A 13703-nucleotide genomic window follows, 5' to 3' on the forward strand; every position below is an offset into this window, starting at 1 on the left:
ACATAAAGGGTTTCTCTCCCGCTCTCCTACGTGCCCTCCAGTCTGTTTACTGCAATGTTATCTATATATAACTAGAGAATTATCCTCATCCCTGTGCTCTGATCCATTGGAGATTCCATTCCACAGCTGGCAACATTCTAATATTATTGGCTCTCTCTGAGGTAAAAAAAAAACATCAAATAAATAAAAAATACTTAATTTCTATATATACTGTATATTGTTAGAGGTGTCCAGCATGGAATCTGGTATCCAGAACATTAGGGAAATCCAGAAAAAGTTCCTGTGACGCAGGACAAATTATGTGATAATTAGGAATGCAATCGGAAGCCGGCTGACATTAAGCCGGCTCCCCGACTGTTATATCCCGGCGAGGGTGAAATGGGCGGCGTCTAGATGTATACGCCGCTCATTTCCCCGATGCCGAGAGACCGGCATCCCGATCGAAGGGATGCTGGGCGCCACGAGCGGACAGCCGTGGGGGGGAAGGGTTAGGTTTAGTGCACCCAGGGGGGACTTAGGGTTAGGCACCCCCCGGGAGGGTTAGGGTCAGGCTAGGGGGAGGGAGGGTTAGGCACCCTTGGGGAGGACTTAGGGTTAGGCACCCCCCCGGGGGACTTAAGTTTAGGCAGCGGGGAAGGGGGGGTTATGGTTAGGCACTTACGGGGGGGATTAGAGTTAGGCACTTGGGGGGAGGTTAGGGTTAGGCACCCCTAAGGAGGGTTAGGGTTAGGGGGGTTAGGTTAGTCTATACTTACCTTACAACGATCGGGATTTCCAGCGCTGTCGGGCTCACGCTGCCGGGATCTGTTCCAGTGTCGGCCTGCCGCTGCCAGGAATCGAACCACCGGCCATGCGGGGGCGGTATTTCATACCGATTCCGATAATTATATGTACTGAATAACTTTTCCCTCATTCACTTGGGTCACATAGCTCCTCTCAGTGATTACAGATGGTGGAGGCCAATGGCCATGTCTCCATGTATGTCTCTCTCTTCATTCTCCTAATGCTCCCCTTAGAGATTGTTTGTCATGGCTGTTTTTTGTGACTTTCCCTTCTTGCACTTGTGTAGCAGTGCTCCTCTCAGTGACTGTAGGAGGGTCACTGGTGGGCGTATCTATAATGGGTGCAGGCTATGCAGGGCACATGGGCCTCTGGCTCCCTTTATTCCGTTGTGTCACAGTGCTCCTCACAGTGACTGTAGGAGGATGTGATCATTAGTCCTGTCTGGGTGTACAACATTCCCTTGTATAACAGTGCTCCTCACAGTGACTGTAAGAGGATGTGATCATTAGTCATGTCTGGGTGTACAACATTCCCTTGTATAGCAGTGCTCCTCACAGTGACTGTAAGAGGATGTGATCATTAGTCATATCTGGGTGTACAACATTCCCTTGTATAGCAGTGCTCCTCACAGTGACTGTAGGAGGATGTGATCATTAGTCCTGTCTGGGTGTACAACATTCCTTTGTATAGCAGTGCTCTTCACAGTGACTGTAGGAAGATGTGATAATTGATCCTGTCAAGGTGTATAACTTCCCCTTATTCCCTTGTGTAGCAGTGCTCCTCACAGTGACTGTAGGAGGATATGATCATTAGTCATGTCTGGGTGTATAACTTCCCTTATTCCCTTGTGTAGCAGTGCTCCTCACAGTGACTGTAGGTGGATGTGATCATTAGTCATGTCTGGGTGTACAACTTCCCCTTATTCCCTTGTGTAGCAGTGCTCCTCACAGTGACTGTAGGAAGATGTGATAATTAATCCTGTCAAGGTGTATAACTTCCCTTATTCCCTTGTATAGCAGTGCTCCTCGCAGTGACTGTAGGAAGATGTGATCATTAGTCCTGTCTGGGTGTACAACTTCCCCTCATTCCCTTGTAGAGCAGTGCTCCTCACAGTGACTGTAGGAGGATGTGATAATTGATCCTGTCAAGGTGTATGACTTCCCCTTATTCCCTTGTAGAGCAGTGCTCCTCACAGTGACTGTAGGAAGCTGTGATAATTAATCCTGTCAAGGTGTATAACTTCCCATTATTCCCTTGTGTAGCAGTGCTCCTCACAGTGATTGTAGGAAGATGTGATCATTGGTCATGGCTGTGTTTATGACTTTCCTCTCATATTTTTATGTTTTCTCTTGGTTTTTCCATACTTTTGTCATATTATAATTATAAATATGACAAAACCCTTTTTATTTTTTTTGTTCTTTTTCACTTCAATATGAAAAGGGGTTCTATTTACTAAGCTTTGTAAGGAGATAAAGTGAACGGTACCTTATCACCATTCACTTTGGCCCGTATTCAATTTGATCCGAGCTGCGGCCCGGACTTAACGCTGCCTTCGCCTGTTTTGTAGGCGTTAAAGTATCGTGCGCGTGCCCGCGTATCCCCGTATTCAATTTGAAAGTAGGCGAAAACGGGACCCGGCGATACTTGGATCGGCGTTAAAAAAACTGGAATTTTTGGGAAATAATCCTAGGACCCCCCCAAAAGATGTCCAGACATGGGGGATCACTATGGGTACCCCCATTTTTGGCTGCAAAAGAAAAATCGGGTTTTAAATAGCCGCTGCAGGTGTTTTTCTTTTGACGTTGAAGAAGTGATGCAGAAGAGCACAGCTAATTCTTTTCGTTTTTAAAAATGGTCCCATCAAATTTGGGGTACATGAAAATGGGTACTAGCATATTTTTAAGTCCCAAAACGCATTTTTTTAAATTCTGCAAAAATGCACCTGCCACGGCTATTTGAAACCCCGACTTCCTTCAGGAGTTAAAAATCGGGGTACCCATAGTGATCCCCCATCTCTACACATGTTTGGGCGATTTACGCCACGTGGGAACTGTCAGTAGCCGGAGCCAATCAGCGGCCGTTCTACAGTCAGTGCGGCCGCTGATTGGCTCTCGGGAAGTGCCAGCTCCATGCATGTTCCGTCAGCTGGCATCCGTCAGCTGGCATTCGGGAGTTATCAGTATGTGTGGCAACACACATACTGATAGCTGTTGCGTGGGTCGTGTAAACTCGTTTTTTTGTTTTGCTAAATTCCTGGATTACTGCGGAGACAGGCGCCAGGATATAGGTGAGTATGAATTTTTCTTTGCAGACGCATTCATTGAGGACAATCTACTGGACAAGGGGACAGACACATCTGGTATAAGTAAGTATGTGTGAATGGGTAGGTGTGTGTAATAAAGTTATACTGTCACGGTGTGTGTGTTTTGTCTTTTTTTAACTATTTATTTTACAGTGAAGTTACAGGTGCCGCATGTCTGCTGGCACTTGTTGTTCCACAAGTGCAAAATGGCAGGCATGCTGTCACTTGTAGTTCCACTGTAGAACACAATAGTTTTACATTATTTGGCCCCCCATTACCTCCATACCCACCAAACCAGGGGTATGGGGAAGAGCCCCAGGTTTCAGCGTAAGCCTGTGGTGCTCGGGAAGGGGGGACCCTTCTTTGGGGGGCCCCCGACTCCCCAGAGATCACCGGCTTGCTCTGACCGATTTGGGATGCTAATGCTTTGGACCTGGAGCCCCGGTGATTGGGTCTCCTGGCTGTGGCATTACACCCCAGTCGGTTGGGTCTGGTGCTGGTCTTAAATATAGGGGGATCCCCACGTATTTTTTCCACCTATATTTAAACCAGAACTGGTCCCTGCAGCCTTGGGTTGGTTTCTAAAATACGGTGGAACCATACACAATTTGTTCCCCATATTTTTAGAGACCACCAGTGGCTGGCAAGCCTGGGGCTGGTTTGGCTTTTGGGGGGGGACCTTATGTAATTTTTTTTGTAAATTTTTACCCCGTTTTTTTTACAGGCTAAACAAAAGGGGAATTTTCGGGAAATATTCTAGGGAACCCCCTAAAGATGTGCAGATATGGGGGATCACTATGGGTACCCCCATTTTTAACTCCTGAAGGAAGTCGGGGTTTCTAATAGCCGCGGCAGGTGCATAAATGCGGCTTTGAATAAGGTGATGCAGAAGAGCATTTAGAAGTTTTTTTAGGGCAAAACAACTATGCCCATCAAATTTGGGGTACTTGAAAATGGGGTTTAGCATATTTTAAACATGCTAAAGTGACTTAAATCATGAAAAATCCACCTGGTGCAAACACCTGCAATCAAAAAAACACTTGGGGCATACTTGGGGACCCCAACTTTTTTTTTTTCGCCCCCTTTTTCAAAGTAAATGTTTGGGGTGTCCTTAAGTTTTTTTGGTGTTTTTTTTTTACACAGATTACCTTTGGGGGACTGACTGAAGGCTGCACGGGGGTTTCCCGAAACGTTGCACCCCAAAACCCTAATTCTGCACTTTTTACCGCCTGTCATTCATAGGCGATACTTTACCGCCTATTACATTGCATTGACTTTCTGCCTAGGCGGAAAGTCTTTGAAGTCGAATACGGGTTAAAACCAAAACAGGCGATAATGACGTCATCAGCGGTAAATTACCGCAGATCCGGACTTAACGCCTCAAATTGAATACGGCCCTTTATCTCCTAACAAGGCTTAGTAAATAGACCCCTATATAACACAGAGCAGCATTTTCATGTACCATACCCTGACAGTGATTGTTACCAGCCAATCAGTGCAGACACCACATAAATGTACTTTATACACAGCCTAACACATGGTCCCAGAATTAATGTTCGCATTTCACTTTTTCAGATAATTGCTGACTACAATACTTAAATACCTGGACATGGCTTAACTGTGTATAGTGTGCATGTTCTCTTCATGTTTGCATGGTTTTCTCCCACACGCCACAAACATACTGAAAGGTTAATTGGATTCCTTCAAAATTAACACTAGTCTCCATGTCTGTATGTTAGGGAATTTAGGGGGAGATGTTTCAAGCCGCAGAGTGGGATAAAGTTATGCAACGCAACCGGTCAGCTCCTGTCATTTATCTAGTGCAGCATTTGAAATGTTAGATGCTGATTGGTTGCATTGGGCAATTACACCACTTTATCTACAGTGGTGCTTGGAAGTTTGTGAACCCTTCAGAATTTTCTATATTTCTACTGAAATTTGGCCTAAAGCTACCTCAGATTTTCACACAAGTCCTAAAACTAGATAACGACTAAAGCAAATGAGGCAAATAAATTAGACATGCTAATTTTTAAATTTTTTTGAGGATAATGATCCAATATCACAGTTGCAAAAGTATGTGAAACTTTAGGCTTAGCAGACAGGGCCGCCTTCAGATATCGTGGGGCCTGGGACGGGCCAAATAGGCAGGGCCCCCCAGCCCCCATTATACAGAGCCTCACCCTTCCCCGAGTAATCTCCCTCCCTCCGCACAACGAGGGCCCCGGGGCCTTCCCACCCACTACTTTTTCCCTGTTAAATCTACATTTACTGACAGGCGCCACCTGCGCCCAGTACTATATCCTCTCCCTACCTCTCCAACCGCCGCTGCTGTGGTGTTTATGGCTGCCTGTGGGAGGCAGGCAGAGAGGAAGCTCCCGTCTGCTTGATTGTGTTATTGGTTAGCAGCACAGAGCAGGCTGGGAGCATCCACTCTGCCTGCCTCCAACAGCCAGCCACATACATAGCAGCAGCGACGGGCGTTTGGAGAGATAGTGAGAGGGTATACTGTAGTACTGGGCGCGGGCAGGCGCGGACCACCGGCCGAGCCTGTCAGTGAACGTAAGTTTAGCAGGGTGGAAGTAGTGGACAGGCGGTAGGAGGAGCGGGCGGGAACCCAGACTGTCCGGGACCGGGACTCGAGGCCCGGCCGTCCCCCTTGATGGCGACCCTGTTAGCAGATACTGTATTTTGAAGGTGAAATTAGAGTCAGCTATTTTCAATCTATTGGATGGCAATCAGGTGTGAGTGGACTTGTCTTTTTAAAAGAACAGGGATCTATCAAAATCTGATGATCACAACACGTTTGTGGAAGTGTATCAGGCCATGAACATAGGAGATTTCTGAGGACCTCAGAAGAAGAGTTGTTGATGCTCATCATGCTGGAAAATGTTACAAAACTATCTCTAAAGATTTTGGACTCCATCAATCAACAGTCAGACAGATTGTGTACAAATAGAGAAAATTCCAGATCATTATTACCCTCCACAGGAGTGGTCGGCCAAAAAAGATCACGCCAAGAGCAAAGCCTCAAATAGTTTGCAAGGTCACAAAGGAACCCATTGTAACCTCTAAACAACTGAAGGCCTTTCTCACTATGGGCTAATGTCAATGTTCATGAGTCCACCATCAGGAGGACACTGAACAACAATGGTATGCATGGCTGGAAAAGCCGTTGCTCTCCAAAATGAACATTGCTGCCCATCTGCAATTTGCTAAAGATCACCTGGACAAGCCTGAAAACTATAGGAACAATGTTTTGTGGACAGATGAGTCCAAAATAGAGCTTTTTGGTTTAAATGAGAAGCATTATGTTTGGAGAAAGAAGAACACTGCATTCCAGCATAAAAACCTCATACCATCTGTGAAAAACGGTGGTGGTGGTGGTGGTATCATGGTTTGGGCCTGTTTTGCTGCATCTGGCCCAGGATGACTTGTCATCATTGATGAGACAATGTATTCTGAATTATACCAGAATATTCTAAGGAAAATGTCAGGACATCTGTCCATGAGCTGCGTCTCAATAGAACGTGGGTCATGCAGCAAGACAACGACCCAAAGAACACGTCATTTCACCAAACAATGGTTAAAGAAGAATACATTTTAAGTTTTGGAATGATCAAGTCAAAATCCTGACCTTAATCCAATCGAAATGTTGTGGAAAGACCTGAAGCGAACAGTTCATGGGAGGAAACCCACCAACATAACAGAGTTGAAGCTGTTTTGTACGGATAAATGGGGTAAAATTCCTCCAAGCCGATGTTCAGGACTAATCAACAAGTATCGGAAACATTTAGAAGCAGTTATTGCTGCACAAGGGGGGTCACACCAGATACTGAAAGCAAAGGTTCACATACTGTTGGCACTCACAGATATGTAATATTGGATAATGTTCCTCAATAAACAAATGAGCACGTCTATTTTTTGTCTCATTTGTTTGATTTGCTTCTCTTTCTCTACTTTTAGGACTCGTGTGAAAATCTGAGGTAGTTTTAGGCCAAATTTCAGCAGAAATATAGAAAATTCTGAAGGGTTCACAAACTTTCAAACACCACTGTATCTCCAAGGCTTGGTACATCCCCCTTTAGACTGTAAGCTACAACAGGGCAGGGACTGATATGAAACCCAAATATTCTCTGTACAGTGCTGAGTAAATTGGTGGTGTTATATAAATAAATGATTATTCTTCCAGGGTGCTATGTTTAAATGTATTTACTCCTCACCCTAATATCCATCTTTCACTACTTGTACTCAGCACATGCCACTTACAACTTATCTGCTACGGTTTTCCCTTTGTCTCCAAGAAACGCCTTCCAGAGCAGCTCATATGCATAACCCACTCGTGGAGGCCTGAACAAGATGAGCTGAAAAGAAAAATGTAATTTTAATAATGTTATATAATCTAAAATTGGTGAAATATAAGTAATGTAAGCAGTAAATGTAGAAGTGAAGAGGAAATTGTTGTTGGAATACTACAACAATTCTAGTCTTAACATTGCTTAAGTAGTTACACTGGAGGTACTGCAGGTGGTGCTGTTACCAACATGTTACTAGATGGTCTTTCAGTCTAGTGCAGATCTACTAAATGTTAGTTACTAGTTATGCTGTGTCTGTACGGTGAGAAACCGGCACTGTTCATACTACAGTTTTGCTTCATAAACCTTCTATGTTTGTTTGATGACTGATCAAAGAAGCAAGGTTATAGGACCAGGCACCATGCATCCCAGTCACCATACCTGGCACGAGAATACTGCAAAGGGCATGTGGGATGCACTACAGAAGCTGCATGAATGATCCAGTTTAAACAGAAAATTATTCCTAAGAAAACTTTACCAAATGAGACTTGGCAAAGCAAAGGACACTCAGAAGCATGTAAATGCAATACAGGAGACAGTCTATAGGTGAGGATAGAAAGTGCAATAATGTAGTACAGGTTGAGTTTCCCATATCCAAATATTCTGAAATACGGAATATTACGAAATATGGAATTTGTTTCGCATGACTGAGATATTGAAACCTATACTTTTTGATGGTTCAATGTACACAAAGTATGTTTAAGGCACAAAATTATTAAAAATATTGTATAAAATTACCTTCAGGCTTTGTGTATAAGGTATATATAAAACATAAATTAATTTTACATTTGTACACAAACTTTGTTTGAGCCACAAAATTATTGAAAATATTATATAAAATTACATGCAGGCTGTGTGTATAAGGTGTATATTAAACATAAATGCAGTCTGTTTAGATTTGGGTCCCATTCCCAAGATATTTCATTATGGTATGCAATCATTCCAAAATACGGAATATTCTAGTAAGGACATTTATGTGCTTACCTGTTAAAACTAGGGGTGAGCGGGTTCGGTTCTACTCGGTTCCGTTCGGTTTTAAAAACCGAATCTTATTAGCTATCCAATACTCGTGACAGCTGATAGCCAATAAGATTCGGTTTTTAAATCCGAACGGAACCGAGTAGAACCGAATCCGCTCACCCCTTAAATCCATAGGACACAGGCTTTACGCTTGGTATAGGTTGGTGAGTAGGAGTCTAGGCACCAAATAGTTAAAACTCTTTACCCATGAGCCCCTGCTCCCTCACCCCCATGACCCTCTCCCAGCCACAGGCAACTCAGTTAAGTTAACATGCCTAAAGAAAGAAGGAGGAGAAGGAAGAACGAGTCACATACAGGTCCAAAAACAAAGCAGATGCGGACAGGAGAACCTGAAGCAGAGCAAAGTCCCACACAAATCTCCTTTTCTGCTTTCTCCATAGGGGACACAGGCTTTACCCTGGAATGTCCCAAAGCTAATCTCCTAAGGGAGGGAACGCTCCTGAGCTGCGCTGAGAACTCTTCTCACAAAAGTCCCAACAGAAGAGGCGAAGGTATCAAAGGAATAGAACTTCACAAAGGTATGGGCAGAGGACCACTTGACAGCTTTACAAAGTTGCTTCGCAGAGGCGCCATGTCGAACTGCCCCCCCCCCAAAAAAATAAATATATATATATATATATATATATAGTAAATACTGCTAGTGCATGCATGATAATGTACCAGATTAAGAACAGCTATGCATTATAGAAAATACATCATAGTCCTGTGAATTATAATATATGTATAATTCAAGTGCACAGCTTGGAACCTGATCCCTAGAGGAGAGATTGGCCCCCAGGCAGTAGGGCCCACCAGGGGTTTGCTCTGTACCTCTGTGGGCCAGTCTGAACCTTGACATGTACCAGACAGGGCCCCATCTGCGTGCTCCGCTCACCTTGTGTCCAGCATCCTCTAGAAGATGTTTGGTTTCTAGAAGAACTCGTCTCATACCGGGGTTCGCCTGGAAATATCCGTCCTCTTCATAATATCCAATTCGGAGAGGTTTGGTAGAGGAGTAAATCTATAGAACAAAGATCAGCGAGATGAGGGTGTGTCGTAGTGCTGGTCACTAAGTGAATTATAAGTTCTGTACTAAGCTCCCAAAAGATATACCCCGTTTTCTGCTGTAAACATGATATTATTATGGTTTTCTGTGGAAATCGGTATAAATCTCACTCCTCCCAAGGGAACATCAGAGTTAGGGAGCCATTCCCCTATCCCCATACACTCCTCACCTATTATATATGTGTGTGTGTCTCATTACCTCCTCATTGAAATGAAGGGGTGGCAAATTTGGGTCCAGGCGAAAAAACTCATCACACCATAGAGCCCTCATGGAAAGTACCAGAGTGTCCACATCTCTCGCCATAGGTCCTGTGCATAGTGACACTGAAATAACAGATACATAATAAAGGTTCACCCTTCTTACACTCCATCGCAGTCTGGGCAATAGGAGATACCAAAAAAAACGTCCAACCCCAATATAATGTATTACTATCTGTGCAACAGACATGCAACAAATGCGTACCTCTTATATCCTATTACTATCATAGAAATAACACACATGCAACACATGTACACAGTACCTGTTACATCCTATTACTGTCATAGATATAACACACACATTGTACAAATATGCACCCTCTCTTACACGTTTTTAATGTCACCATTGACTCCCATTAAAAGTGTACCTCTCTTGTACCCCATTACCCTCACTGAAGTAACAGACATATAATACTCTGTGCTGTGTACCGGTATCTCAGTTTACAGCACACAGGAGCAGCTGACTGGGGTCACAGAGCATGAGCCCAGCGATCAGCTGACAGGAGTCCCGAAGGTGCTCACTGATCACCAGCCCCTGGTGCAGGTGAGTGTTATTTATTTATTTTATTCTGATTATTTTTCTATGTAATCAGCCTGTGGTCTATCAGACACACATGGCTGATTACAGAAGCCTGCTCCGGGCCCTGCTTTTCCTGTCAGTAGGCAGAGAAGGCTGAGCTGGAGATGGGAAAATGGGGGAAAGCCTGCATAACACCATCTCTAAATAGCGTTCTTATAGCAGGACTCCATCCCCTGCATCTTTTCACAATTTCTTTTAGTAATCTGAAACAGATCACATTTTCCCTTCCAAGTATGGGAAAGGCAATCTGCTTACTAAAACAGTGCAAATTTAAGGGCCGTGGAGTAGTTTTTATGAAAACTGCTCCAAAAGCTCTTTAATACATTTAAGTTATACTAAAATCAGTGCTCGAAGTGGGAATTTTGAGGTGGGGGTATGGAAATTTGAATAGCCCCCCAGCAGCACACTACACACCCCTTCTTCCCCACTGAGCTGTGGAGTGATCTCCAGGGTTCCCTTAATTGGGAGCTTGTCTAGGCTGTATTATGGCTGATGCTCCTGAACAGGAGAGTCATAGCAGCTGAGCTGCGTCTTCTTGTTTCTGCATCCAAGAGTACTGACAGCAGAGCATCGGCATACACTCCGTGTGCATTGAGGAGACGGGACAGACAGTAGGAAATTATTATAGCAATATATACAGGAGGAATAGGGCTCACCTCTGTCTGCTTGAAGTTGGCTTAAATCCAGCAATTCCACAAACACTGGACGGGAGGCGAATGCTGCCAGCAAGGTCACTTCCAATACCAAGAATTGAACCTCCACCACCAATCAATGCCCCCTCCCCACCGAAAGATCCTTATACCCCCTTGGCTCTGTTATGGGGGTTTAGTGTGTGTCCATATATTGGGTTACTGGTTTCACAGCTACAGTAGGAGAAAGCGGTAGAGAGTATTATGTAATAGTACATAGCATTGGAATAAATTCCTAATACAGAAAATGTATATAATCGATGTCTGATTAGAATATTCAGCAAAGGGTGGAAATTATATATTATGTGCATATAAGAGTTTCATATAACAAGAGTAGATTTTACAGTCCAGTGTTCTCCATGCAGACTGTTGGTAAAGAGTTGTGTATGCATTACCTTACCCATGATCCTCTGCCAGTAGTGGATGGACATGTGTAAATCCTGTTTAAATCCCCTTTAACCGGGTACACACTAGATGATATTGTGGATCGGACTATATATCGGGCAGTGTGCAACCACTATGTCACTGACGATGCTGGCTCCTGGGCATCGGCAGCGTAGTCACCCATCGGACCTGCATGCAGGTCCGACAGGCAATATCGTCAACTGGGGGCCATGCTGCCGAATGGCCCCCGAAGTCACTCCCGGCATACTCACTTGCCGATGTCAGAACTGCCACCTGGATCCGCCTTACTTGACATCGGCTTGGTACTCATCGTTAAGTGTGTAGCCAGTATAAGACTGTGCACTGCTTAGTGGACTGAGCCCCATAGTAAGGGTGACTGTTAGCTGCACTCCAGGGCAAGGAACAATAAATGATCTTTCCAATCCCATGGGATCTATGTGTGAAGAGTGTGAGATAATAGAAGTGCAATGAACTGAGTTTAAGTAGTTTAAAATCCAACCCCAACCAAACTACTAAGAAGTCTATATCAGTATGATCAGTGCCTCAATGGAGTTCAAGCCCAACAGGATAGTTCTGACCTTGTCTGACTGGATGGACGAGGAGATGAGGACTAATAGTACAGATACAGGACCCGAATATAAGTCACACTCAGGTCCAAATGCGACCACATTCAGAATATTGACTGTGTATGGGCAGTCAGCTACATATCACGAGAATCAGGCTTACAGAGAGAGAGCAGCAGATACGAGATACAATAAGCAGAGTTTCAAGTGGGAGATGAGCTGAGCTAGACACATGTGGAACTACAGCAGTGTTTCCCATCCTCAGTCCTCAGAGTTCCCTAACAGTACGTTGTACAGACTAGAAGATCTGGAAAACATGCACTGTTGATGGTCCCCGAGGACTGAAGTTGGGAAACTTGAACTATAGAGATACTGGGGCTGATGTAGATTTGGACACATTTTGTGCAGTTTGCATGGGATGAGTCTGAGCCACGTGGAACACTGAATAGGCAGCTAGGTACACTGCCATCGAGCACCCACATCACATAGACCTGTGGATAGGAACTACCAGCAAAAACAGCAGAGACTTCTTGAATTTACCATAAAAGAGTCTGAGGAACATTTGTCTTGGCAAACACAATGGCTCCTTGTTTCTTAAAAACCTTTACCGGGACGCTGTCCTCTTCCTCCACCTCATCGAGGTACTGCACAAGGCCGCAAGTGGAAGGATGGCCCTGAAAATCCAACAAAGGTGCTGTTAAAAGGGCGTCCGTGCTTCACAGGTGAGTCAGTTTGAGCCTTTTATTAAAGGTTCTATTCATTATCACTTATTTTTACAAAAGCAGGTGAAAATTTAAATTTTCACCTGCTTTTGTAGAAAATACGTTTTCAGGCCATCCATCAAAAAGGTAATGCAGGAGACATCACAGATATGTCCTGCTTACCCTCCTCTCGGGGAATGGCCCGCTGTCCCCATACACTAGTATCACATCTATCTCCTACTTACCTTCCTTCCTTCCTCTCGCGGAATGGCCCACTGTCCCCATATACTAGTATCACAGATATCTCCTGCTTACCCTCCTCTTGGGGAATGGCCCGCTGTCCCCATACACTAGTATCACATCTATCTCCTACTTACCTTCCTTCCTTTCTCTCGCAGAATGGCCCTCTGTCCCCATATACTAGTATCATAGATATCTCCTGCTTACCCTCCTCGCGGGGAATGGCCCGCTGTCCCCATACACTAGTATCCATCCTCTCGGGGAATGGTCCGCTGTCCCCATACACTAGTATCACATCTATCTCCTACTTACCTTCCTTCCTTCCTCTCGTGGAATGGGCCGCTTTCCCCATATACTAGTATCACAGATATCTCCTGCTTATCCTCCTCTCAGGGAATGGCCCGCTGTCCCCATACACTAGTATCACATCCTCTCGGGGAATGGTCCGCTGTCCCCATACACTAGTATCACATCTATCTCCTACTTACCTTCCTTCCTTCCTCTCATGGAATGGGCCGCTTTCCCCATATACTAGTATCACAGATGTCTCCTGCTTATCCTCCTCTCAGGGAATGGCCCGCTGTCCCCATACACTAGTATCCATCCTCTCGGGGAATGGTCCGCTGTCCCCATACACTAGTATCACATCTATCTCCTACTTACCTTCCTTCCTTCCTCTCGTGGAATGGACCGCTTTCCCCATATACTAGTATCACAGATATCTCCTGCTTATCCTCCTCTCAGG

General features: G+C 44.6%; 1 pseudogene; it reads right to left on the reverse strand.

Moving 5' to 3' along the window:
- LOC148524854 (fatty-acid amide hydrolase 1-like) overlaps positions 1 to 13703 on the reverse strand; it is a 61247-nt pseudogene that overhangs the window by 19134 nt on the left and 28410 nt on the right.

This window comes from Taudactylus pleione, unplaced genomic scaffold (assembly GCF_031769625.1).
Source record: "Taudactylus pleione unplaced genomic scaffold, aTauple2 ptg000115l, whole genome shotgun sequence".
Taxonomy (NCBI): Eukaryota; Metazoa; Chordata; class Amphibia; order Anura; family Myobatrachidae; genus Taudactylus; species Taudactylus pleione.